The following is a 5,415-nucleotide window of genomic DNA, read 5'->3' on the forward strand; positions in this document are numbered from 1 at the left end:
AAATACGCTCACTTTTACGCGCTCACTAGGTATAATAAAAGACCAAATAAATAAATATAGTAGGTATGTAAATTTCTGTGAATGCTTTAAAAATACGAGATTACTTGGCCGCGTCCGTAATATAAAGGTGACCGTAGATACCAGTTCATAAATATAAGCGAATCTACATAATTATTAGTTTGGAGAATTTTAAACTGTCCGTTAGTAGAAGTGGCCGTTAACAGAGGTTTTAATGTATTATAAATGGCTTAAAAAAATCTACTGATGGCTACTGATTTTTTGAAAGCAAAACTACTGAAGACATCAAAATCAAAACTGACCTGGCAACCCTGTCAGTAGGTCTACTGAAACATCAATAGACCTGGCAACTCTGGACACTGGACCTGACCCCTTCGCAACTACAAATAAAATACTTGCTAAAATAATGACCAATGACCGTATGTTGTGTTGTACGTAAATGTAAATAGTATCAAATTAGCATATTTGATCATATAAAATTTAAACTATTTTGTTTTGATTATGTGAATACCGGGACAGCGCGTACGCAGTCCCGACTACCAAAAATTGTGCGTCCGAAGTTATCCACATTAGGGATAATCGCAAGATTCAGCCTAATCGTAGTGCAATGACCAGGCCTCGTCCTGGGGGAACCGCCTTGTTGATCACGGTAACCCCTACGCCAGGTAAGTATGCAAAACACAACGTTTCCGAATAGCATCCGACAATAAGTTACGTCTTTCATAATAAACTGTAAGTGGTGCACTCTAGGGGTTATAGTTAAAACTATAAAATTGATGTTTTCTGTTCGAAATTTTTCAAGTATGGCGGACGTCCCAAATTAATTGAAGATTAAAATAATTAGCTCATGGTTAAAAGATATTATTTGATTAGTTAAAGAACTTATTTGAGGTGCAACCTTATATATTAAAAAAAATATTTTTACAATAAAGTAGTAAAAATACAACGATGGATTATCTTACAAATAGTTTGGAGATACCTATACCTATACAATATATTTTGCACTTGTAATTTTACGCAAAATCGTCAACTTTACATGCTGAAAATTCAAACATAATGCAGATTGAAAACCAATAATTTTACCCTTTCACAATTAACTATTCAGTGTACCTACTCGCCAAGATCAGGAAACATGAAAATTTCTAATAGGGCTTTTCATTCAGTCATTTGTTTCGAACTTTCTGTGATTGTTGTATAATCCGTATTCATAGGTATAATATGTAATGACAGAAGCTCGAAACAAATGACAATATCGATGAAAAGCCCTATTCTTTTCTCTTAATCATGTTCTAACTGCTATTAGGAAAAAAGTAGGTAAGTCTTTCATAAGACCTTATTATTTGATAAAACCAAATAAGAACGAAAAATTTAGCAGACTATTATTAAATTATTTAAAAAAATACATTGCTGTTCCTTTATACGAATTGGATGGACAACCAGCATTAGAAGTTAAGGAACCTGCTTGTTTTTATCATAATAGTGAAAAATGTATTTGTGCTTTATCTAATGTATTTTGGTTGTAGGATACTTTTTTAATGCAAAAATAAAAATATATTATTTTTTGTTTTATTTCCTAGTTATAAATAAAACAAACAATTAGTATTATAATAATTTATTAAAACAACAATTACATAGTGTACGGTTTACTTATTAAGTGCAGTTTACTAAAAGACTTAAACATTATATATTTGTTTATCTTCAAATTGTTTTATTTTTTCCAATGATTTTTTCCTTTAGTTCCTTGATCTTTTTCATAAATTCCTCCAATTTTAAGGATATGTTGTTTTGAAATGAAAACTACAAAGTAAAATATATTATTTATTAATTATATCTACATGCATTTACACTATCTACACTACCCATTACCCATCATCTTCAGTAGGTAGAACATCTTTGAACTGATTTAAGAAATCAGTCAGCCCTAGATTTTTTATTATTTTTTTAAAGCAACACATGCAAATCAAATCAGAGAGATAGTCTTCACATATTCTCGCTCCCTTGTGGTATTTGGTGGCTTCTTCGGTACACTCTTCTACCGTGTACCTTCTTGTTTTTATAACAGCTCGTTCGGCTTCGTACTCGAAATCATCTGCAATCTGCCATGTCGTTGAAAACCCATTTCAAGTTTCGGACTGCTTCAACGACATCGAGTACTTTTCTACCACCTACACACACATCCATGACTAAAATTAATAAAGTTAGCAACAATATTAACTAAAAAATATTTATTACCTTTCTGACTGATATCTATTTATAATCAATGCTGATATCTTCTCACGACGAACACAATTTACTAAAAGACTGGGACTGGACGCGAAGAACAAAATTTTACTAAAGATCACTACTACTATGAATATCTGCAATTTATGTAGTCTGTGCTTGTGTACATTTAGTTAGGTACCCTAGAAAACAAATCCATAAAGCGAAAGTCGTGAAAGGAGAATGGAAGAACGGAAAAACCTCAAGTATGTAGGTTATGTACGCCATCGATATCGGACTGAAGTTCACCCGTCACCGATATAACAATTAGGCAATACGAGGACTATTCTGCAAATTCTTTCAAACGATTCATTCGATTCATTAAAATGTCCAGATAATTCGTTTCTTCCCGTGGACCAACAGCAGCAGCAGGTACTTGCCAACCCGCCTGGCCATGGCCATGACCGTGGGAAGTTAAGGCTAAAACACCCCTTATGAAATGTCGAATGTCCGAAGTCCGAAATGAATTAACAAAGGCAAGTAGAGATAGTATCTCAGGGGCAGAAATTCGATAAGAAACAACAGAATCAGACATAATAAAACACCAACAAAGAACAAAAATATCACCCAAGTGGTTTTAGTCTAGGCGCCAGAGGGGTCACCGTGTCCTTTTCAGTTCTGATGGACAAACTCAATGGTTTTTTATGGATTCTTGGCTGCTGATTACGAATTTCGAGGGTGGATTTAGATTCGAGTGGTCAAAAAATTGTTATAAACAATTTAATTGTTTATCAATTGTTTATAAGACTCTGGCTCATAAACTATAAAAGAGATAAAAAAGAATGTTTCAAATAAAATTTGTTCGTTAATAAAAAACGAAGAAAAAACGTTTACTAAACTTAAATCCAACAATTATAACTCAATATATTGTAAAATTAGTGCACAACACAAATTTGCAAATTGTGAAATAAATATTTTTCGAAGCTTTATTGATCGTAACTCCTTATTGATCGGCTTCTACGCATGCAAATGAGTCTTAGAAGGTCTCATTTTAAAGCTTTATTAATAGGCTTCCAAACAAAGTTTATAACCAAACTTATACCCAATTGAAGTTATAATTTTCTTTAAAAAATTGTACATTAATTTGTTTATAAGGGTTTCAAGTAAATTTGAGCTGCAAACATTTATACTTTAATTAACAATAATGATAGACGAACTTAAAAGGAATGATTTGAGCTTAAGAAAATGTTCGTAGATTTATTTTTGGTCAAAATATCGATATTTTAATGGCGCGCTATGAGTCGCAACATCAAGTATTTTTCGACTCTTTATCGATCGTAACTCGGCTTCTACGCATGCAAATGAGCAATATGTGATATCCATATAAAAATGGATCGAGTTATTTTGCAGCATCATCATTGCATACAAAACGAGCATTTATGTTGTGGCGGCATACACACAATTGACGTGCCTTGATGATGCTGCAAAAGAACTAGATCCACTTTATATGGATACTATCCACTATAAACTGGATATCTTTATGATATAGATTATATCTATGTTATATAGATAATTAGACCCTGAAGCTCCAGAAAGTTTTAGTTTTACTGCCTGCAAGAACAGACTTAGTACCACCATGTAACTGTAAAAATTGGTCTAAGAACTTATGCAGATGTAAAAAGCTGAGATTCCCTGTATATCTTGATTCAGATGCATGAAACAAAAAGTTTGTATTGTAATAATAGTACATATGTATTAATAAATAATATCAACTTACTTTTTAGTTCTATTTCTGAAATTATGGTTTTTAATGTTTTTTTCTCATTTAGTATAAAAAATAGAAGACGAAGTAAATACATAGAATGAAAGGTGATACGAGGTACAGTATGATGATTTAATTATAAGAATTATATGATACAATTTTATTAGGATCTTCAAAAATGAAAAATGAAGATAACGTATATAAGTATACATAGAAATTATAATTTGGATCGAGAAGTTAGCGCGTGAACCTTTACGCGGTGAGCCGATCTTGCGCCTCAGAGCGCACTATTAAAATATCGATATCCCGGCGAAAAATAAACTTACAAACATTTTCGTAAGCTCAAAATTTTCCTTTTGAATTCCTCTATCATTATTGTTAATTAAAGTATAAATGTTTATAGCTTAAATTTGCTTAAAACCCTTATAAACAAATAAATGTACAATTTTTTAAAGAAAATTATTACTTCAAATGGGTATAACTTAAAAAAATGAATATCAAGTAATTTAACAAACTCTGTTTGGAAGCCTATTAATGAAGCTTTAAAATGAGATCTTCTAGGGCTCATTTGCATGCGTAGAAGCCGAGTTACGATCGATAAACGAAAAATACTTATTTTGCAATTTGCATTGTGCACTAATAGGACCTTTCATCGATTGTCATTTGTTTCGAGCTTCTGTCATATGTCACATATTATTAATATATCTACGTCATACGTCTTTGGTTTGTATCATTGTATATGCCAATAACGTATGACATAGATATATTAATATAATGTGACACATGACAGAAGCTCGAAACAAATGACTGTGAATGAAAAGCCCTATTTTACAATATCTTGAGTTCTAATTGTTGGATTTAAGCATAGAGTTATATATTATAATATATGTTAATATATACCTCTATGGATTTAAGTTTAGTAAAAGTTTTTTCTTCGTTTTTTATTAACGAACAAATTTTATTTGAAACATTCTTTTTTATCTCTTTTAGTTTATGAGCCAGAGCCTTATAAACAATTTATAAACAATTAAATTGTTTATAACAATTTTTTTGACCACTCGGATCGAAATTCACCCTGGAAATTCGTAATCAGCAGCCAAAAATCCATAATAAACCGTTGAGTTTGTCCATCAGAATTGAAAAGGACACGGTGACCTCTATTTGGCGCCTAGACTATTTATATGTATTTTTACTACAAAAACGTTATTACGTAGGTCAAAATTTTTGACGTAAGAGAACTGTCAAAACATTAGAATGTGACTTTTCATTATTGCCGTGTTTATAATAAACATAGCAATAATGAAAAGTCACATTCTAATGTTTTGACAGTTCTCTTACGTCAAAAATTTTGACCTACGTAATAACGTTTTTGTAGTAAAAATACATACATTCAACATTACACACTAAGTTCACAATCACAAGGGAAGCTGCTAGAA

At 31.5% G+C, this 5,415-nt stretch overlaps 1 long non-coding RNA gene and 1 other non-coding gene across 3 annotated transcripts; both read right to left on the reverse strand.

Annotated features, from left to right (window-relative positions):
* Window positions 1-527: 527 nt before the first annotated feature.
* On the reverse strand, window positions 528-691 carry LOC126885757 (U1 spliceosomal RNA). The gene has a single exon (XR_007698454.1). It is a non-coding gene; the product is annotated as a U1 spliceosomal RNA (small nuclear RNA).
* Window positions 692-1,614: 923 nt separating this feature from the next.
* LOC126885292 (uncharacterized) lies at window positions 1,615-2,998 on the reverse strand. 2 transcript variants are annotated; one of them, XR_007698374.1, is made up of 3 exons: window positions 2,251-2,903; window positions 1,885-2,201; window positions 1,615-1,815 (listed from the first exon to the last, which is right to left on the reverse strand). It is a non-coding gene; the product is annotated as an uncharacterized LOC126885292 (long non-coding RNA). The 2 variants fall into 2 exon arrangements; XR_007698373.1 differs by lacking the exon at window positions 1,615-1,815 and having other exon boundaries at window positions 1,824-2,201; window positions 2,251-2,998.
* Between the last annotated feature and the right edge of the window lie 2,417 nt (window positions 2,999-5,415).

The sequence above is a fragment of the Diabrotica virgifera genome, chromosome 5, assembly GCF_917563875.1.
Source record: "Diabrotica virgifera virgifera chromosome 5, PGI_DIABVI_V3a".
Taxonomy (NCBI): Eukaryota; Metazoa; Arthropoda; class Insecta; order Coleoptera; family Chrysomelidae; genus Diabrotica; species Diabrotica virgifera.